This window comes from Pteronotus mesoamericanus, unplaced genomic scaffold, assembly GCF_021234165.1.
Source record: "Pteronotus mesoamericanus isolate MK-2021 breed Mesoamerican mustached bat unplaced genomic scaffold, CSHL_Meso_final scaffold_54, whole genome shotgun sequence".
In the NCBI taxonomy this organism is placed as follows: Eukaryota; Metazoa; Chordata; class Mammalia; order Chiroptera; family Mormoopidae; genus Pteronotus; species Pteronotus mesoamericanus.
In genome coordinates, this window is record NW_026555321.1 from 39,679,746 (window position 1) to 39,703,681 (window position 23,936).

The 23,936-nt window shown below is 37.6% G+C and overlaps 1 protein-coding gene across 1 annotated transcript in view; it reads right to left on the reverse strand.

The window, feature by feature from the left end:
- ERC2 (ELKS/RAB6-interacting/CAST family member 2) overlaps positions 1 to 23,936 on the reverse strand; it is a 763,823-nt gene that overhangs the window by 50,562 nt on the left and 689,325 nt on the right. The window lies entirely within an intron of this gene.

Here is a 23,936-nt window from a genome sequence, read left to right on the forward strand (position 1 = left end):
ACATCTGTTGCAAATTTTAATCTGGAATTTTCCAGGACAATTATGAACTAGGAAATGACTCTCCTGGTGTGTTTCATTTAGCTCTTTCCACCGAGGGAAGTCTTGTCCCAGCTATTTGTGCCACTTTAGCAACAGTCTAGATCATTGAAAAGATCCTGCATTCCCAGAAAAACCTCAATATTGGGTACTTTTTTGCACACAAGTCCCAGGACTAAAACCTGGTCATGATCCTGTTTTGTCTTTCCTTAATCCCCACTGCCAGACCAGACCCTTTCCAGATGTTTGGACAATATGGTCATTATATGGATCTCAAATATTTCCCCTTTTCCCTGTAGGAATTTGTATGGACTTTTCTGGGCCCTGCTAATGCCAGGCAGTAGAAGCTTCTGACTGAGGCTCAGACATGTGAGCAGCGGAAATGTCAGGAAATATCTCCACTTTCCAGAGGAAAACCAGTGCAGGCTGGACTACCAAAGCAGCATTAATAGCCAGCCTCACAGAGCCTGTCTCTTTCTGGATAACATCTTGAGGCAATTGACTTACTTGTTGTTTATAGCCAATGCATATTTATGCATAAGACCAAGCTGAAGAGGCTGTATGAACTTCAAATAAGAGAACCCACTGATTACAATAGTTTACCTCACTTTGACCCAAATTAAGATGTCCAAGTGAAATTTTTCAATGGGAACAACTGAAAAAATCATTATGAGGAATATTGGGAGTTGACAGTAAATTATGCTACATCCCTATGATTCACTCTTTACAGCTGCATGCAGCCATGTAAAATGCTGTTGCAAAATAACTTAATAATATGTGAAAATAGTTATGTTTATCAAAAGACAATTCTTCTTGGGTCTCATACTTTGTATACTTTTTATGAGCATAGGCACTATCTACTTTTCTCACAATTTTTGAAGAATTCTTGTATAATATATAGCCTTGGAAGACAGAAGTAGTATCTCCCTTCAGATCAAAGAATCGTCATACTTACTGTCCTGTATAATATTGCCTCCTTCCAGACCAAAGGGCAGGAATGTTACTGCCCATTATAAAAGATTTGGGTTTCTTAAGCTTAGGGTTACTCTCCTTCGATGCCACCCACCAAAAGTATAACTATTTATCTGGCCCATCTGCCTTGCCTTTGTGGAAGCTGGGGAATGAAGAATTGACATAAGTATGCTGATGCTACTGTCTGCACCTTGAGCAATAAAGTCCTTTGTCTCTGATCTAAAAGCCTCTGGTCTGTGGCCTGCATCCACAAAACTGAAGCAGCCTAACCTGCTAGTGTGCCACAGGGAAAATCCCAGACCCTTCACAGTTCTTGACATGTAAATGTATGTACGCTAAGTTTCCAAAATATAAAATTAAATTCCTAGAAAAAACAAAAACAGGAAGGAAATACATCAAAATGTTAAAGGCATTCATTATCTCAAGGTGGTAGAATGGATAGGCTAGTTTCTATTTTCTGTACATAGCTTTCTGCATTATTCTTACCTTCCACACAGTATCATAAGAGTAAACACTAAAAAAATTGTAAATGAAGCTTTTCAGTTACCAAATAAACTACAGGAACATGCTTCAAACACTTGGGACATGTGAAATTTGCTCATTATCTCATCAAGGTATTTATGATTTCTCTGCCCCTCTCGCTCTTTATACACAGGTAAGTGCCCATACACATACTTTCACATATACACACGTCAGGTACAGTCTACATCCTCTCCCACTAGGACAACTGCAATAATCTTCTAGCTAGGCTTCCTATGTCTATTTTTATATCTCTATGTCTTATGGTCTTTTTTGACCCAATTTCCTCTTTCAAGTCAAAACTCAGAATTATAAAACTTTAGTAACAGCTAAATGTTACCGTCAATCTTGAGTGATCCTTCAAAATTCCCTTTCTCCTGTAATTCTCTAATTTAGTCTTTTCAGAATTTAATATGTATTTCTTAATAAATTAATTTCTATCAGTTTTCTGTCAGAGAATAACATATATTAATTCCTAATTCTTTACAAATGTTATCACTAAATACTGTCCCAAATCTAATGACATTTAAATTGTTTTTATAGAAGTATTTTTAAAACAGTCATTAATATTACTATAAATACAAAATATAATGAATTCTGTTCTTCATAACCTTTTCCTTATTGCATTTTTGCTTTGTTTTATTTTATTTTATTTATTTTTTTGTTTTTGGCTAACAAATCTATTTTATAAGTACTGGTATTATATAATGATAAAACTCAATAAAATTAGTGTAAGAAGGGTTAATATATGTTAAAAACCTCATTTAAATAATGACCATAATTAATGATAATATCTCCTAAAATACCTTGATTGAAATCTGCTTCAATAATTCCAGTCTATTTAAATCAAAGAATAATTGGCAGAAGATAATAAAAGTATATAAAACTAGAAAAAAAATGAACACTTCACACTTTAGGATACTTACAAAGATGCTCGAGATCTGGCCATGACTTGCTTGTACAGGAAAGCCAGGTAAAGCAAACCCTTTTTTTTTTTTTTTTTTTTTTTGTTAAAGGACAAGTAATAGAATAGGAGAGTATTCGCAACACATCTAAAAAGGGTTAATAGTTTGTTTTTTTTTAAAGGGGAAAATTTCTACAAACATTTAATCAAAAAATGGATAAAGAATACCAAAAAGTCATTTAAAGCTTTTTAAAAGTAATAGAAATAGGCAAGAAATACACAAAACCAGGTTTAGTTTCAACAAATACTAAAGTAACAAAATAATATGTCATTGTCACAATCAGATTAATAAGCATTAAAAATATTGGTAATATCAAGTATTGGCAACCGTGAAAGGAACCGGGTATTCATAGAAACTTTTTCTTCATCTTAAAGCAGTTGCTTTAGCATATTTTGCAGGGCTGGTTTGGTGGAGGTGTATTCTTTTAGCCTTCTTTTGTCTGGGAAACTCCTTATTTTGCCTCCATTTTCATTGAGAGCCTTGTGGGTAGAGCAGTCTTGGTTGCAGGCCTTTGCTTTTCATTCCTTGGAATATTTCCTGCCATTCCCTTCTGGCTTGCAGTGTTTCTGTTGCGAATCAGCTGCTAACCATCTTTGGGCTCCCTTGTATGTTACTACCTGTTTCTCCCTTGCTTCCTTTAGGATTCCCTATTTGTCTTTGATATTTGCCATTTTAATCATGTGTCTTGGAGTGGGCCTCACTGGGTTCCTCTTGAATGGGACCCTCTGTGCTTCCTGGACTTGTGTGACTTTTTCTCTCCTCCAATTAGGGAAGTTTTCCACCATGACTTTTTCAAACAGGTTCTCTATCCCTTCTTCATCCTCTTCTCCTTCTGGAATCCCTATTATACAGATATTATGTTTCAGGTTGTTCTGCATTTTCCTCAATGCCTCTTCATTCTTTTGGAGTCTTTTTTCATTTTCTTGCTCTTTTGGGGAGCTTTTTTCTACCTTACCCTCCAGGTCACTGCTTTGATCCTCTGCTTCGTCTAGCCTGCTTTTGATTCCTTCTACTGTGTTCTTCCATTCAGAAATTGTATTCTTCATTTTCTCGTGTCTCTTATTGATAGTTTCTATGTCCTTTTTCATGCTCATATAGTTTGTAGTGAGGTCCTCCTAGTTTCCCTGTAGTTTTTTGTAGTTCTCTCTGAGCTCACTGAGCTCATTAAGCTTCCTTAGTATCATTGTTTTGAACTCAGTATCTGATAGTTTACTTGGCTCTATTTCATTTAGTTCTATTTCTGGGGATTCCTCCTTTCCCTTGACTGGGGGTGTTCCTCTGTCTTCCCATTATTTGTGAGACTCTTCTTTTTTGCTTTTGCTTCTCAAATTGATCTGTCTTGATTTCTTGACTTTGTGGTGTGAGCTTCTAAGAAAACTCTTAATTCTAGGATGACAGAGTTATTATATTACTTTTTTAAAACAATAAGCTTTATCATATGAAATTTAAATAACTCTTTATTAAGTTGATACATTTTAACTAATAGTCTTAATCACTGTGATCTAATTGATCAGTTGTGGACTTTCATTATCTCTGCTTTAAAGGTCAGGGTTGTTTTGAGGGTGAGGATTTCTGAACCTAAGCTTTTATAAAAGATTAAATTCATCTGCCAGCCCTGTATCAGGTTGTACATCTCTATGATTCCCAGAAGCCAATTTGCTGACCACAGCTACTTAAATTGAATACTTTAAGTAGCTGTGGTCACACCTAATACTGAATATTTCACTGAAAATACACAGAAGTTTGTTTTCAGAAAATGGTAAACATTGGAATAAATTAATAAACTTAAACTGATGTTCCTGCTTTTTATTTTTCCTACAGGGAATTTTGATTCAGCCTTTCAAATACTGAGAAAATTAAAATATTTACAGGCATGATGCCTATTCATATCTTTATCTTCTTTAAGGGCACAGTGCAAAGAGTTTATCAGTGACAAGGCACTTGGATACAAATTAGAAACAAAGCAAAATCCTCATTATTTTTCCCACCAAGTGAATTACCTTCTAGATTTAAAGCCAGATTTACATTTCTTCAGAAATTGTTACTGTTCCATCAACTAGAAGAGAGCTTCCATAAGCCTGAAATCACTTTCAGCACTTAATCTGCCCTCTTTGTTTATTCATAGACAATATGAAAAGAACGTATATACTCATCTTTAGACAGTTACTGGGGTTAAGTGTATGACAAAGGCTTGCAAAAATTATCTTTAGAAATTGCAATGCTCCAGTGCACAACTATAAAGGTGATCTGTCTATGCCCAAAATGTAGCTTAAAATATAAAAAGGAAGCCCAAATATGCTAAAAAGGAAGATAAGACAATGCAAAGAGAAATAAATGTATAACAGCCTGCCGAATGCCAAACTAAGAAATTGGACCATAGACAGCATTTTATCAAAGTGCAGCCTAAACAAATGTCAAAGGGAATAATTTCTTTAACAAATATGGGCAGCAATGGAGTAAAATGGGGGGTAATCCTGTGCCCTTGTATGCATTTAGTCAGGTTTAACAATGGATAAAAATACGTGCAAGAACACATTTAATAACCCTGAACTGTCATTCAGTTTGTAGGAGGTAGTCAAGATGCAGCTAATAAAACACCAAAAAAATGGTTTTAGCCACACTGAAAATAATCTTCCATGGAATAAAACAAGAGGACTGAAGGGCATCTCCCACCAAGATAAATGCCTTCTGAGCGTTGCCTGTGACTAACCTTCACAAAGAAGAACGCCACGATTGTCTGACGGTAATACATCGCTACTTCACTTATCACAGTCACTTTAAAAGGGAGCTTTATAAACATTTCTATTTCACTCCCTGTTGCTGTCTTTCTATTAATGATGACTTGAGCTCTGAGGGAGGTGTCCAAAATTAATTTTCAGAGCTGTAAATGAGGCAGGCCAATTAGAAACTGTTATGAATTGGTTAGAGAAAGAAGCATTAACACATTTTTTTCTTGTGGGATTCTGTTTTAGATAGCTGAGCCATCTTTAGGAACACATTCAATTACAAAAGCAGATGCTTTAAAAATGCATTCCATTAAGAAATGTTTGGATAATGACATACAAGAGAGAACATACATTATGTATGGTGCTCAGCCCACAGTCATGTTCTAATCATACTGTGGGGAAAAAAAAATTCCGCTCAATCAACTTTGCCAGTTAATTACTGTTTTCTTTCCCTCATGACCCTGAATCTTCAACCATAAGTTCAGTAGGAGGTGACTTAAGACAGACGGTGACGAAAGATCTTGTTCAAAACAGCCTCTGTCTCACCCCTGGGGTTAGGGTAGGTGAAGGTTTGCTTGGATCAACCCTGGAGAAAGATGCTCATTTGCCTAAATTTTCAAAGCTATATTTTCAAATGGCACCTTGAGAATGAAAAGTCTTTTGATATCAATTAATATCAACACTACCCACCAGTAGAATGATGTATGGTGTATGCAGAACAGCCCACGCAGAAAATGAAGTAGCTTGCCTGCGATGGGGCCCACAGGGTGAGATATATTTGAACAATCATGAATTTTAGCAAGGACAAAGAACAGACCAGATCTCTAAAGACCAGCCTTTGGCAGCCCAGACTGCTTAATGCGGTTTGCTCTCTATTGCCCACCTAAAACTGACCTCAAGAAATAGTTTACTCCAATTCTGCAGAATTTTGTCTTTGAAATCTAATACCACATGACAGGGATTTCTTAACACGGGAGTCACAGAGTGTTGTGTAAAGTCTTAGCTCCATGCACAAGCTTCTACTCCACTACTCACTCAGGGCATGGCTCAGGGAGGCAGCTGGCCCATCCTTGGGATCATCCAAGTGCAACTGGACCAGGAAGCTCAAAAACGCCAGCATACTTCAGGGCACTAGGATGCACATGCTAGCACCACTTGGCATTCTGCTACAAAGGAGTGTTGGTGAGTGTGAGGGCCATATTTTGTTTTGTGCCTGATACAGCTATACAAAGGTCAACAATTATGATTTCATAATATGGGCACTACCAAATGTAGATTCAAAAGTTTTGCATTATTTTCTACTGGGCTCCCCTTTGTAAGTGTAAATGTGCCAGTGGGTTTCTTATTTTCAAGATAGACTCTCAGAGAAGCCTCTGAAATTGGTTTCTGTCAAGCTGCACATTTGACTTTCATAAGCTAATGTCTTTGTGCAAACACAGGAGAAAACAGTTTCGGTGTGAATAAGAATCTGTTCATCATAAAAGAATCCCTGACCAGCCAGGTGCAACTTGATCAATAACTGCTCAATATAATTCTATCCAAACTGTTAGAAATGGCCACACAAAAGTGGGCAAGACATGATTTCATGCCATATGAGAAATGGAAACATGTTCTAAAAGGTGGCCTTTTAAAAGTCAAGGTCAAGTGCAAAATCTAAGTCAAGTCAAACAACTTCAAAACAAAAATTCTCCAAAATAAACTTTTTATAATTTTGGTAAATTTGGAAGGCAGAGAGGGCAAGTGAAATGAAGGGACTCCATAACCCACTAGCATTTCAAGCTATAGTATGTGATGTTTAGTGATGCACATTCATTCTTGTTATTCCTGTTCAGCGATAAGAAGGCTTCTCTGTTGACCATTTAACTAAGCCAAAATAGCAGAGATTCAAAATGGTGGAGGAGTAAGTGGAAGCTACAATAACCTACTCTTAGGAGGTTAGACCAATCTGGAATTATGACTACATTGTGGAGAAATTATCCAGAATAACCAACTGAACAATAGCTGGAGAAAAGCTTTATAACCACAGACAAGCAGAAGAAACCACTTTACTATAATGTGACTGGTATGGAGTACAGAGGAGATACAAGAGGGCTGGCTGGGCTCCCATGGGTGGCAGCTGAAGTGCCAGAGGAAAATTTCGCAGCTGGAGGTTCCCTCTGAGAAGTGTGAGGTCTAAACTCCAAGCTGGATTCCCCAGCCTACAGCACCAGAGCCAGTAAAGGAACCCAGATAACATCCAACTGTGCAAAGTGGTAGGGTTTCTGCCTGCCAGATATAGATGGCTGGAGTCACAGAGAGCCTTTTAAAGGGCCACCACATAAAATTTTGTTTGTAGCCACTTAGCGTGGGCTCCACAAAGGGTGGGCAGAGTGGAGTAGAGACATTTGAGGAGAGTTTGGGGACAGTGGCTTTGGGTAGAGAACTGAGGGAGCAGCCACAAGGATCCCAGTGCTGAGTCATCTCCCATACTTCAGGAGCAATCTTGCTCAGGCAGAGTACTCCCCTCCAAGTGGCATTAGCCTTAGGGGAAGCAATAGCCCCACCCTCAGGAATTATTCTGCCTCATCCTGTGGTACTTAAGCCTGACTGCTGATTACAGAGTGACTAGATTAACAACTGGATGAGACAGCCACAGGCTGTGGATCATTGGTGGTCTCCAACAGGCAGCCTATGTCAGACTGGGACACCACATGACATCACCAGGGGCAGATCCAGTACAAGAAAACAGTGCTAAACACTAGATTCTACTGAGATGAATTCCACCACGGGTCTTCTTCATAATTTGCATTATTTTCATTGCTGCATAGCTTTTTAACATTCATTTCTTGTCCTTCAAGTTTATGCATATTAAGTCACTAGTTTTTATATTATAGTTTATTTCAAATCTCATATTTTGTTCTTCCCTTCTCTTACTCCATTTTACCTTCTTATTTTCATTTTAAATTTTATTTTCTCTCTTGCTATGACTTGTTTCCATTCCATACTCTTACTATTTCTCCCCTTTCCAGCCACCTAAATCATGTTTTCTTTTCATTAACCATCTCATATTACTATTCCTGTTCTTAAAATACCCTCATCTCTCTCTACTTTTATCAATCTTTGCTCGTTGGTTCTAGATAGGGTGGCTGTTGTCGTGTTTCTTCAATTTTATTCCTAGATCTTCACTATTTTTGCACTTCAAATCTCAAATTTTACCATTCCCTCTCCTACTCCATTTTGCCTTCCTCTTGCCCTTTCTTTTTTTTTCATTTTAAATTTTAGTTTTTCCTTGTCTTAGCCTGGTTTCCATTCCTTACTCTTAGTATGCCATCTCAAAATCACTTCCCTTTCTTCTAGATATCCCTTAAGCTTTTCTTTCTTTCTTTTTCTCCCTCTTTTTCCAATCCCACCTATATTAATCTTTGCTCATTGGTTGTTTATAGTGCTGTGATGGATCTTTTTCTCCAATTTAGTTCATATTTTTTTCTCTCTCTCACTATATATTGTTTATATTTCTGTTTAAACCTAATACTATACTTTTTCCTTCTCTCAATCATTTCAGCCTTCTTACTTCTCTTTCTCATTTACAATGTAAATTTTACTTTCTCTCACTGCCTTGTACCTATTCCCTACTCTTATTATGGCTCATTCCCAACCCTCTCAAAATAATTTTCCTTTCAGTTATCTCATATTCATTTTTGTTTTCTTACAATAGTCTCAATTTATTTAGAAGCTTAGTAACACCTTTCTTAATTGGCTCATTTGCTGTTGATAGTGTGATTGTGGGTGGGGGTTAATTTTGCAGGTGTGGGTTTGTTTCCTGGGCTACTTGGCTTTGTTCTAGCAACACCTGTATAACAGCATACAAGATATGGTGGGTGAAGTGACTCTCAGTCAGCCAGCTGGAGGGAAGATCCCACCAAAGAATGACCCAACAACAACCGAAACTCAATTACAACTAAAGAGCCCATATAAATGGCATAAAGGGCATCCCAAGAATATCAACTTCAAGATATCAAGTAGATTGCACCACTAAATTCCTCAGGTCTTCTACCACAGAGGCTTATACTACAGAGACAGGGAGTAAAATAGATCAAAATAGAAGCAGAAACAAACAAGAAGAGTCACCTAAAATGGAGAGACAAAGAAACAATCCCCAATCAAAAGGAAAGGAGGAATCCGCAGAAAGAGTGCTAAATGAAACAGAAGCAAGCAAACTATCAGAAACTGAGTTCAAAATAATGGTTATACAGATGCTCAACAGGCTCAGTAAGAACTACAAAGAACTCCAGAGAAGCTACAAGGAACTTACTGCAAATTACAGAAGCATGAAAAAGGACATATAAACTATCAATGAGAGCCATAAGGAAATGAAGAATACATTTTCTGAATTGAGGAACACAGTAGAAGAAATCAAAAGCAGGCTAGATGAAGCAGAGGATCAAATCGGCAAGCTGGGGGATAAGATAGAAAAAAATTCCCAGACAGAGCAACAAAATAAAAAAAAAAAATAAAAAAAAAAAGAAGGTTTAAAGGAGCTACAGGACAACAAGAAAAACAATAATATCAATATCACAGGGATACCAGAAGGAGAAGGAGAGGAGCAAGGGATAGAAAACCTGTTTGAAAAAGTAATGAGAGAAAACTTCCCTAACTTGATGAGAGAAAAACTCACACAAGTTCAGGAAGCACAGACAGTCCCAATCAAGATGAACCCAATGAGACTCACTCTAAGACACATCATAATTAAACTGGCAAAATTCAAAACCAGAGATGGAAACTTAAAGGCAGTAAGGGAGAACATCTAGTAACATAAAAGGGAGCACAATAAGGCTATCAGCTGATTTCTCCACAGAAACACTACAAGCCAGCAGGGGACAGCAAGAAATATTCCAAGTAATAAAAACCAATGGCCTGCAGCCAAGGCTGCTCTACCTAGCAAGGCTGTCATTTAAATTGGAAGGTGAAATAAGGAGTCTCCCAGACAAAAAAATAAAAAGGCTAAACGAATACATCTCCACCAAACCAACATTGCAAGAGATGCTAAAGGGACAGCTTTAAGAAGATGAAGAAAAAGAGAGAGAGAGAGGACAGATACAAATGGAGAAATGGCGATTAATAAATACCTATCAATAATAACCCTAAAGTGTAAATGAAGTAAATGCTCCAATCAAAAGATATAAGGTAGCTGAATGGATAAGAAAATATGACCCATATATATACTGTCTACAACAGACCTACCTCAGAACAAAAGATCTATACAGACTGAAAGTGAAGTGTTGGAAAAAAAATATTCCAAGCAAATGAACATGAAAAGGAGCTGGGGTAGCAATGCTTGTAAAAGACAAAATAAATTTCAAAACAAGGCCATAAAAAAAGACAAAGAAGGGGATGGTTTATTCCCTTACATAAGGGAATAAACCATCAAGAAGATATAACCCTTATAATCATATATGCACCCAACATAGGAGCACCCAAAGGTATAAGGAAAATCTTGGAGCACTTCAAGAAAGATATCAACAGCAACACAGTCATTGTAAGAGATTTTAACACTCCATCATCAACAATTGATAGATCTTCCAAGCAAAGAATCAACAAGGATACTGTGGCATTGAACAACACTATAGATGAAACAGATGTAATTGATATATACAGAACTCTTCATTCCAAAGAGGGAAAATATACATTCTTTTAAAATGCACATGGAAAATATTCAAAGATAGACCACATGGTAGGACACAAAGCAAGTATCAACAAATTCAAGAAACTTGAAATCATATCATGTATCTTCTAGCATCACAAATTCAAGGACCTTGAAATAATATCAAGTATCTTCTAGGATCCCAATGGCTTAAAACTAGAAACCAACCTCAAGGGAAAAAAACTCCAAAACATTCAAATTGATGGAGACTGAATAACATGCTATTAAATAATGAGATCAAGGAAGAAATCAAAAAGTATCTGGAAACAAATGAAATTGAACACACAGCAGCTCAAAAACTATGGGACAGAGTGAAGGCAGTCCTAAGAGTTAATTTCTTAGCAATACAGGCCTCCCTAAAAAACATAGAAAAATCTCAAATAAATAACCTAACCCCATATCTACAAGAACTAGAGGAACAACAACAAGCAAAGCCCAGAGTCAGTAGAAGGAAGGAAATAATCAAGATCAGATCAGAATTAAATGATGCAGAGACTAAAAGAACAGTTCAAAGGATCAATAAGTCCAGGAGCTGGTTCTCTGAAAAGAACAACAAGATCAAAAAGCCTTTAAGCAGACTCATCAAGAAAAAAAGAGAGAGGACCCAAACAAATAAAATCACAAACAAAAGAGAAATCACGACCAAGATCACAGAAATACAAAGGTGAAATGAACAAATTTCTAAAAATATATAATCTTCCAAAACTGAATCAAGAAGAAGCAGAAAGCCTAAATAGACCAATAACAACTAGTGAAACTGAAACAGTAATTAAAAAACTCCCAGCACCCAAAAGCTCTGGACTGGACAGCTTCACAGGTGAATTTTACCAAACATTTAGGGAGAAGCTAACTCCTATCCTTATTAAACTATTTCAAAAAATTCAAGAAGAGGGAACAGTCCCAAACTCTTTTTATGAGGTCAGCATCATCCTAGTCCAAAAACCAGATAAAGACACAAAAAGAAAGAAAATGACAGGTCAATATCGCTGATGAACATAGACACTTAAATCCATTAACAAAATATTGGCAAACTACATCCAGTAATACATTAAAGAGATCATACACCATGATCAAGTAGGATTCATCCCAAGGATGCAAGGGATGTAAGGATGGTATAATATTCACAAATCAATAAACATAATAAACCACATAAACAAAATGAAAGATAAAAATCATATGATCATATCAATAGATGCTGAAAAAGCATTTTGTAAAGTACAGCCATTTATGATAAAAATGTTCTGCAAAGTGGAACAAGAGGGAGCATACTTCAGCATAATAAATGCCATATACAAGAAACATACATTCAACATCATACTCAATGGGCAAAAACTAAAAGCTTTCCCACTAAGATCAGGAACAAGACAAGGGTGTCTGCTTTCACCACTTTTAGTCAGCAGAGTATTGGGAGTTCTAGCCACAATGATCAGACAAGAAAAAAAAAAAAAGACATCCAAATTGAAAAGGAGAAAGTAAAACTGTCATTATTTACATATGACATAATAGTGTACATAAAAATCCTATAGGCTCCACCAAAAAAATTACTTGACCCAATAAATGAATTTGGTGAAATAGTGGGATACAAAGTCAATATTCAGAAACTGAAGGCATTTTCGTACGCTCAACAATGAAATATCAGAAACAGAAACTAAGAAAAAAACCCATTTACTATAGCAGCAAGAAAAACAGAAACTTAGCCAAGGAAGTAGAAGACCTGCACTTGGGAAACTATAGAACACTGAAGAAAGAAATTAAGGAATATAAAAATAAATGGAAGCATATACCATATTAATAGATTGGAAGAATTAACATCATTAAAAATCCACACTACCCAAAGCAATCTATAGATTCAATGGAACCCCCATTAAAATAACAATGACATATTTCACAGATTTAGAACAAATATTTCAAAAATTTATATGGAACCTAAAAATGACCACAAATGGCCTCTGCAATCATGAGAAAGAAGAAGAAGGTAGGAGGGATCACAATACCTGATAGCAAAGTATATTACAAGGCCACTGTAATCAAGACAGCCTGGTACTGGCATAAGAACAGACACATTGATCAATGGAACAGAATAGGGAGTCTAGAAATAAATCCATGTCTAAATGGTTAATTAATATTCAACAAAGGAACAGGAGCATAAAATGCAGTAAAAGTAGCCTCTCCAATGAATGGCATTGGGAGAACTGGGATGGTACATGCAAAAAAAATGAAACTAGACCACAAACTTACGCCATACACCTGAATAAACTCAAAATGGATAAAAGACATAAACTTAAGCTCCTAGAGGAAAAACATGGGCAGTAAAATTTCAGTATCCCACACTGCAATATTTTTACTGATACATTCTCTAGGGCAAAGGAAATAAAGGAAAGAAGAAACAAATGGGACTACATCAATTTAAAACTTCCACACAGCTAAAGAAAATATCAAAACGAAAAGGGAACCAACCGTATGGGAAAACATATTTGCCGATGATACCTTGAACAAGGGTTTGATTACCAAAATATATAAAGACCTCATATGACTCAATGCCCAATTAAAAAATGGGCAAAAGACTGAATAGACACTTCTCCAAAGAGGACATACAGAGGACCTAGAGACATATGAAAGGATGCTCAGCATCACTAGCCATCAAAGAACTGCAAATTAAAACCACAATGAGATACCACCTCACATTGGTGAGAATGGCCATCATTAACAAATCAACAAACAAGTGCCAATGAGCATGTGGAGAAAAGGGAACCCTAGTGCTCTGTTGGTGGGAATGCAGACTGGTGCAGCCACTGTGGAAAACAGTATGGAATTTTCTCAAAAAACTAAAAATGGAACTGCCTTTTGACCCAGCGATTCCACTGCTGGGATTATACTCTAAGAATCCTGAAACACCAATTCAAAAGAACTATTGCACACTTACGTTGATAGCAGCATTATTTACAATAGCCAAGTGCTATAACAGCCTACATGCCCATCAGTAAATGAGCGAATCCAAAAACTGTGGTACATTTACACAATGGAATACTAAGCAGCAGAGAGAAAGAAGGAACTCCTGCCCTTCGTGACAGCATGGATGGAACTGGAGAGCATTATGCTGAGTGAAAAAAGCCAGGTGGTGAAAGACAAATAGCATATGATCTCACCTATAAGTGGAACCTAATGAACAAAACAAACAAATGAGCAAAATAGAACCAGAGGCATGGAAACAAGGAACAGACTGACAGCAACTAGAGGGGAGGGGGCAGCAGGATAAGGGGGGAAGGAAGGGAAAGGGTCTAGTCAAGGAAAATACATAAATGACCCATGGATGTGGACAACAGGGTGGGGATTGACTGTGGGAGTGCGGGATGGGTGGGCCCGGGGAGAGCATTGGGGGAATATTGGGACAACTGTAATAGAACAATGATAAATAAATAATAATAAAATGAAATTAAAAAAAAAAACTCTGCCAAGGTAGCTGTCTATATAAAATACACCAAGTCAGTCTGCCTGGAAGGGTTATTAATGATTGATAGTAAGAAACCAAATACATGTGGATTCGCCGTGAGCCAGAGATTTGTGCAGCATTCCCCGAACTAAACCTACTGCCCATGGGTGATCAGTTACTATCCAGAGACTTGCCCCATCACATTAAATTTTTCATGGGAAACGAACACTGTCAGAAAACAAGTCACTGACTTCAAAGTTTAGCCCCCAGGGCATCTGATCAATTATTTTCTTTCTTATTATTCTTGGTGAGATATATGTATAAGTATGTGTGCGTGTGTGTGTGTGTGTGTGTAAGCAAGTTTCCAAAAGATAGTATATTTTAATTTTTCTCTCCTGTATATTGAAGCTACTAAGATTTGTTAGTAAGCCTTTGCACAGAACAGCAAATTGCCCCCCGTATCTTGAACTAAACATTCCCCTTCTTAATTTAAAATTTTTGTGTTAAATCAAACTTCCCTTTGTTTATGTTTACTTGAAATAGAATATTGCCATAGGTTAAATTATAATGAAAAACAAAACAGATGGTTATGTCATTGCTGTAAAAGGGATACAAGCACAAGGGGGCACATTCCAGAATTTTGTTAATGCAACATTTGAAGAAAATCAGCTTGGAGTTCTGTGAAGCAGATCTTTGCAGAGAGAAATTTTAAAAATTGAGTTTTTTGGAAGTGGCTCCTCTGAGAGATTTCGTATGCAGGGGAAGCAAAATGGTGGTTGTGTTTCTGACTGGAGGAAGAAAACAGAGTGGGGTCTCTGTGCCTTCTGTGGGTGACGGTAGTGGCCCAGAGAAAAGTAGGTTTCTTGGAGGGGCAGGAAGTTGTGATCCCACTAAACAGATTCACATCAACCTGAAGCTGCCCTTCCTTGCTGTGTCTGCCACAGAACTATACAATCCAAGGTAACCTATAGGAGTCTTCTTTTAGGAAGCTGATGGCTTTTAAAGCATCCTCAGACATGCAATCCCTCACATCAATCTTTTAGCTACTTTGAGAAGTCTAGATTTGAGGTCTGCCATCTCGTGGCCATTGCAATAAATACTGCCCTTTTCTATTTCGTCCAAAGTAGTTACACCTCCATAATCTATACTCTTAAAGTGTGCCACAAAGGGTTCTTATTAGAAAACAAAAAGAACTTTAGCCACAGGAGAGTTCTACACTGCTGAGGGAGCTAGGGTATGTCACATTCTGATCCCCTGTCCGCTCACATTTTGCATTCCTATATGAAAGCTTCGATTCAAATTATTCCATCAAATTACCAAATAATCATTTGGTATAGGATCGGGCCTCCTAAGAAATCAATTAAGAGATGATAGGTATATTTTAGGTACCTAAGAGGTAACTTAATGGACACACAGCTGTTTCCAAATGAATGAAAGTCTCTGCATTTCTCAGCTTGTCATAGACTTGCTAAGAGAATAAGCAGAAAAAAATAGATTGTAAATCTAAAGGAGCTACTACCTGAAAACTAGAAGAACATGTTTTCGTGGAAATAACTTAAAGTCCCAATGACAGAGATTAGAAATACATACTTCAACATTGTGAGTAAAAGAGTAAGATCAAATTTGTCACAGAGCTATGTTAGAAAGAAGTTGCTAAAATGCCACCATGCAAATACACTGAGCCTGTCTAATGCACACTTAGCAACCATTTGTTGAATGTCAGCTGCACACGTGGCCATTTTTCTCAGCAAGTTTTCACAAATGTACGATAAGCCCTAAACTAAAAGGAGGTGCGAGAGGAGACTTAATTACCATAAATTAATTTCAGATCCCAAGTTACAGAAGTATAGAACTATGTACATACAGACATACACTTAAAATACTTCATTGCAACTCACTCAAAAGACACATAGCTGCAAAAATCAGCTAGTGAATCCACAAATAACAAGTTATATCTGTCAGTTACCTGAAATTTCTAGATTCACAAATACAGTATGTGGGACACTACCAGCGTGTTCCTTCTCCGAGGGTGAGGGAATGTGAAACCAGACAGCGGATGCAGAATGAAAGAGTCTGGTAAACTACCTGAAAGCACACCACATCTGGAAAGAATCGTGGGGGAACCAGCCCAGGACACAATGGTATAGAAAGCAGTCTCAGATTTACAGTATGGGTGGCCTTGTGGCTCATGGAAGTGAAATTTCCACTCTAGGAGGAGCAATTACTAGAATGTTTCTGATGTAAAATTATGAAGTCACACCCAAACCAACCAAACTGAATGTGTTCCTCTGGGTGGCTATTTACTGGCCATACAGGCAAAGCACCCAGATGATCAGAGCTCAGATCTCCAATTCCTTCAACACACATTTCCGAAGTGGCCACTGCGTACCAAGTACCAGAAACAAAAGGATAACCCAGACAGACTCAACCCCTGGTTCTGTGGAGCTTATAACATAGCAGAGACTCTCCACAGTCATGAGTTGGGCTGACCCTGCAATGATTCCACACAAAAAAAGAAAGAAAGAAAAAAAGAAAGGAATATCATTCTATTTCCATCAGGAACAAATACCAGAGTGTCAGCAATCCATGTCAAGAAGATATCTATGAGTCCTGTTTACCAGTCCAAGGCCTGACATAAGAACCCACATGGCATTTCCACTGACATGTGTCATATAGTGAGATAACTCATTTGCAAGCTCCTTCTCATCCCATCCTCTTCCTTCTGAGAATCCAGTGCATTCCAGAAGCTAAAAGACCAACAAATAAATAGAAATGTGAAATCTCACATTTCATATAGATATAGAAAGCAGTATAGATATATTCATATAGATATAGAAAGCATTAGGCTGAATGATAAGTATACTTTTTTGAGGGATAGAAACAGTTGCATACCAGTGATTTCATATAGCTCAGCCTTCCATGATAATAGCAGTTTTATTCGTTTCTCTGCTTGTTTATAACACATGCTCATAGATAATTTTAATTATTTATCACTTCTACCCATAAGGATTTAAAAGGTTGAGGTAATTTCCTCTGCATAACATCCAACTGTTTTCCTCCGTGCACCCAAGACTAATCACCAGAGGCAATTAGCCCAATCTGTAGGAGAGAGCCTGCTACACAAATCAAAGAGGAAGGAGGGGTACTAGAAGCCCAGAAAGGGAACATAGCTCAGTCCCTTCACAGGGACCGCCAGACCTGGAAAACCACTTAGTGAGAAACTTCCTGGTGACCAGACCCCAACCTGACACTGATTACCACTCTCCAAGATATTGACCTGTTGACTGATTGTTTTGAGATCACATCATTTATCTCCCAGGACAGCCTTGAGGCTACCCACTCCCCCTGAGCAGCAATGGAGCACCTTCCTTTAGATTTGAACTTCTAGTCACAGGACATAAGGCAGAGGTGAAAGAATGGGGCTGCTTAAAGGTTTTTTTCTGAGGTCCCATTGATGAGCGGCCCCATACAAAAGCACCCTTAAGGATGGTGACACATTCACAGCAGCAGCCTCAGAGAGCAGTCTAATGTCAACCAGTGTCTTAATACCCACTCACATCTGAAGGAACTTTACCATAGACAAAATGCTCTGCTAGGTGCTAGGAAAGATTACAAACTTTTCGGGCAAAGAGAACAAACACATACGAAAACTTTAATCACAAAACAAAAATAATTGTTGATTAATGACTCCATTGTTAGGAAGATAAACAATTATTATCAGTTTGTTATATGCATATGTGAGGCATAAGTAAAGCACATTGTTTCATTTAGTCCTCTCAAATATTTTCCAAGGATAAAGTTGTTATTATTCCTATCGTTAAGTTGTGTAAACTAAAGCTGTGAGATTTAAGCGGATTGACTAAAGTTACATTGCTTTTGAATGTGGAATTCAAAAGCAATTCCGGTGAAACTGGAATTTTGATCAAAGTCTGTGTGAATTTGTCATTTCTCTAAAATGCTTGACTGTAGGAAGAAAGAGACAATCAATTTGGCCTGGGATGACAGGGGCAGGCTTCACAGAGGACGGAAGTAATGGCTTGGTGTGAAGGAGGGCTGAGCTGGTAGGGTTCTGGAAGGAAAAGAGGGACTTTCAGATGGGGGTAAGTGTGTGAAGAAACTCTAAGAAGATTCGGTCATTTAAATAATTTCTCTCTTCTTCATTTATGTCCCTATTTCCATCTGCATAACTTCCATGGATTAATTAAGTATACCACCAAGGAGAAATTGTGGCGGAATTAAGTAATTCCTAAGTGCCAACCCAATGAGTGGGTACTAGCTTGTGCTAAAGCCTTCGTACACGCTATAATGTACTTAGGCACATACACACTCATTTACACATGCATGCACATACATGAGGACATAGACAAATATTGTGAGAATAAGACTGTCAACACCCTTTATAGGTAACGGCAATTGAATTGCCTTATTTAATGTAATAGCTTAAGTAGGTTATCAAGCTTTATGTTTTTTTCAAAAATATTTTTTATATTACTGCTTCATTACATACAAAGTCTGGGAAGCACTCATTTGGTTGTCAAACATTATTAAAATTAAGGTGTGTTTGAGGACTATGCTGGGCATCCTCTTTGGTCCCTCTTTAATCTGCATAGATGGGGACTTGTCTTTTTTTTTTTGAAAAGTGCTAGATATTTCCCTAAGTATTGGTGAGGCTTCCAAGCAGGCTACCTTATAAATGTCATGTTGAAGCCCAGTTGTTTTTACTAAGTGACCATTCCTTTGGTATCTGTATGATATCAGGTATCCTCAGGATATAGGAGGAGCGTAATCTTTAATTTCAAAAATAGGCCTGTCAGCATGAGGTATAGGTTTTTCTAAGGGCCCTCGGTGACCAAAGAGGGAAAGGAAAAGCTGAGTTTGTCAATATGAATCCTTAGGAAAACCACATGTAAAGCTTACCAGAGGGTCCAATGTGAAATATGACATACTCTGTCTCTCCTTCCATTGTCCCTTTTGTTGGGTTCTTAGTGCAATATTTATGCAGATAAAACCTATGAATGCAGGAATAATTAGTGTTTGGAGAGATTTAGGAACATAGTAGTTATTCTTTTACCTATCTGCTAAAGTTAGTACAGATGAGACTTGCTCCAAGGGGAGCCTAATGTTTGAACTAAGACCTAAGGATGGAAGGCACAGGTAGATCTAAGGCTAATGCCAATTCAGTCACAGGAAGAACCCTAGCTAAGTCACAGCTGTCAAACAATAGAATGGGCTGCCTTGTTCCCATCTTTGAAGACATTGGTGCAGACAAGAGAGGATCATGTTGAGCAATTCCCAGAGACAGAATTCTAACAAACAGTAACTGGTGTGACTAAACACATGTTTTCGTTGTGTTTCTTTGAATTGCAAGCAACAGAAACTGATTCTGGCTAACTTAGCAAAGAGAGGAAGTGTTAGAAGGATACTTGGATAGCTCAAAGGAAAAAAAGAGCTAACAAGTGAACTTTAGGAAGGTCAATAAGAAAGTTGCTCCAGGGCCCTCATGGCAGGAAATCCCAAATCTTTCATGGGAAGACCTACCATTTATATAATAATTCTGTTACAACCTTCAGGCTTAATGGAAAAAGAATGATGGTTGACCTTCCTGGAGAGAAACAGATTGGTCCAATCCAGGTCATTCAGCTATAGCCTGGGGTCTCGGTCACTGGGAACCCACCCAAAGTAATGAGGTCACATTTAAAGAAAAGGGGATAGCTATGATTTGAGGGCCATCCTAACTGGCAATTACTCTAATGATCTTATCGCCTGAAGGGCCTGTTTCAGTGGTATGCTGGAACTGGATTTTACTGGCTAGTGAAAGTCAATTACATGCATCTCTTTTCAACTCCAGGGCAGTCTGCACCTTGGCCATGGTAGGAGTATTTATACCATAGAAATTGGCAAACATTACCAATCAGAGTTTTTTGTTGTTGTTGACCTGGTTTATCAGCACACCATTGGCCTATTTCAAGATTAGACAGCCTTGCCAAGACTGTTATACACCCCAGAGGACATGCCATAGATCCCGCAATAGGGAATATATAGCTAACACTCACCAGCACTTTTTCTGTGCCAAACACTGGCTATTCTACAGCATTACAGCACTATAACACTATACTGTACACTATGCTGTTCTAATTCCTTTATGTGTGTTAACTCATTCAGCCTGAACAACAATCTAATGAGGTAGGTGTTATTATTTCCCTACTTGACAAATAAGGATATAGAGGCAGAAAGGTTGGAACCCGGAAAGTCCTCCAAATAAAATAAACAATGTGTAGCTATTGTTCTGAGTTGTGATACCTGTGCCACAGTTAAAAACAACTCAACCCTTTCAACCCAGTGAGGACTTGTATGAATTCCAATAAGAGGCTCACCCCTCAGTCACAATGCTGATGTCAGTGAGAGCAGCCTGGGATAGCTCTACAATTAGTGCTCAGATATTCACTCCTATCATTACCTGGGATGCTGGTAGACTGTATCCAAATCCAAAAGGTACTACAAGTCCACAGAGAAGAGAGTTATTCACAGTGGACAGTGCCAGATTTCCCTAAGTGAGTGAAAGCAGCATTTCAGGACTCTGTGGGGACTGCTTATCCCATCAGTGTTCCTGAACAGGCCATGATGCTGCAACCCCAATGAGAAAGGGCAGAGAAGTCTGAACTTTCAACCTCCCTTTCCCAGTGCTCCTCCTGAGAGGTATGTATGGATAACAGCAAGCAGGGGCCTAATAGAATGAGCATCACCTGATTTTAGATGTGAGCCTTGGACAAGTCGCTTGACTTTATGCATCTTAGCTGTGGGACCTATACCATGAAAATTATTTTACCCACCCCTAACGTCACTGAGAGGTTCAAATCAGACGGCCCGCAGGAAGGCATCTGGTAAACTGCACAATCTTACAAAAATGGTGATTGTTACTGTCAGCAGAATCCCTTCTCACATGGCAGTGGCCCCTAAAGCCACTGCGACAATACAATTTGATTCATCCGAAATGATATCTGATACGAACCTACCATGAACTAGGTGCTGCTTCTATCGGTTAAGTCAAACTTGTCAAGCCGGTGTCAAATCATCAGTCCAAATGGCTGATGGGCGTTTTAGCTGTAGCAAACCTAAGTTCATGAAGGGAAAATAGCTATCTGAAGGAAACACAAGGCAGTTTTCCTTTTCCAATGATTCCTTGAGAGAAGTGACTATACTCCAGTGGCAGGAAAGACAATTGCTGTTTTTAAATAGACTTTAAAATTATTAATTTTTAAAATCCACTGAGGATTCAATGAGTATTTGTTGAAATGAATGAATGCAATTCCACAGGCCTAGATTCAAATCCTATTTCTGTGGCACTATCATCTGTGTGATTTTGAGAAAGCAATTAACTCTGCGAATCTCAGTTTCTTCATCCATAAAATGAGAATAATAATCCTTACTTTCATGGGGAGTTATATTAGATAAAATATGTAAACCATGTAACACCGGTTTGGATACAGCAGTTATTATAAATGCTAGCTATAGTTTTATTGTTATTTATTATTATTCTTTTAGACCATTAATTAACTATTATTATCAGCCACAAGATAAACATGCTCAAATCACCAACTGCCAAGAGAGTAATATGAGTATTCTCAGCTGCTCAAGACCAGAGGAGAAAGCCGTCTTTTTTTTTTTTAAACAAAAAGGAATGCTGAGTAACGATAGTCTCTATTTTCTATGTTTGTATCTAGAGATTCAATATGTTCCTAGTGTTTACCCTGATATCACAATTCTACTTCCACACACTTACACAAATGTAAATTGGAAATTAGAAATGAATTTTTCTGATAAGTGCAAGAAGAGCTATTATAAAGTTGACAGTATATTCCAGACAATATTTCTACTCTAGACTTTGGCTCCCTTTTTATTATCTAGCAAGACTCTTTTGAATATCCAAATCTAATATTTCAATGGGTCTTCAGAGTCAAAACTTTTCTGTAAAGGATGAAAGAAGTAGCAAAGTGTCATTAAGAACATGGATTTAATTCCTTTGAAAGAAAAATAAAAGTTGTGGCTATGAAAGTTCCCCGTTTTGATATAAAGAATTAAACAAAACCCCACAAAATTGTAACAGGAAAAATATTAACAAAATGCTATGGTCAAATAAATGAAAGTCCCATCAATTTACTTGTAGTTTTTCTTTGAACCTCAAATAAACCCAAGTGCTAAATGTCTTTCTTTGTCCTATTAAAGAAGTCTGAAATTCTTAGGCTTTTCTACCATAAACAACTCAATATGAGCCATGAGAAGTCTTTGCTCAAATCAAATTAATTTAGCTTCTAGCTTAGAGTATAGGTAAAGTGTCTATAACCCACAAACTGTAATAATATAGCAAAATAACTGTGTTGTATTCTTAAGTGATAGCTGTGTTCTTTAAGTCATTCCTTAGTTTAAAAACATAGAGGGTGAAGGAGATACAGTAATTGTCCTGATATGAAGACAAAAATCTATCTCCACTTTAATACTTTAAAAAACTAATTATGAATGAAATGCTCAGCTAATAATTAGCTATTAATCTATTTTTTTCAACTGAACTATTTCCTCAAAGATCAATCTGCACTTCATTTATTTATTTCCACATAGAGACAGCTTATAATTCACTTAACCCAAATTTGAAATACTGGTTTGTCTGCAAATATGGAAGCGCCTAGAAGAAGCCCCGGTAATTGGTGCTTTTAGCCGCCCACTTAATCTTGCTTAAATTACCAGCGTTCACAATGAGGAATGACCGAGAGAGGCACAGGTTGAGTAACCACCAGGAGGGAAAATGCAGGAGATGAGGTTAATAAAGATTATTGTCAGGAATCTGAACATTATTCCAAATCACGGTAACCAGCAAGTCACAAATTAAGAGCACTTGCTAACTAGAAGCAAGGTGACGGCCAACTGCGGTAGTTAAGATATTATTGCTTCTGTAAACGCTAAACTCAAGTATAAAGTAGACATGTAATCTTCAACTCCCCAAACACCCCAATTTGGCCACTAAAGATGCTGTTTTACATTTCCAAACATTTTCCCCTGTCACTACTTTTTATACTTCAGTTCTCAGGTTGTAAGTATTTGTTACTTGCAAAGCAGCCCCCTTTGAACACTGAATCATGGGAGGCATTTGTAACTAACTGCCAATGCCGCCTGCCAAACAAAAACTCCCTGCTGGTGACATGACCACCTAGTGACCTCTAAAAATGTTGTAACAATGTGAAAAATAGCTCCCTCTTGTAGGAAACAGCAATTTTTTAAATTAAACGTACATCGAACGTTCGCTTATATACAGATAAATGGTGTTCAGAGTCACCTTCTCTGTTTCCAATTTCAATCTTTTGAAACCCAGCCCAAACCTAAATAAATAAACGTTGATACTAAGAAGAAACTAAGAGCTCAAGAGCCTTGTGATTTTGCAAACAGCTTTTTTCCATTTTCGAAAATCTAAACTCTGGGCCAGACACAGAACAGGTAATGAAAAGGAACAGGCTTGGCAGTCCCTCTGTGGTTCTAAGCTGAAAAATACGTCAGGCAGAAATAAGTGGCTATAATTTGGCAGGCTTAATGTCTTTAAAAGTTTGCAGCTTGCTAGAGAA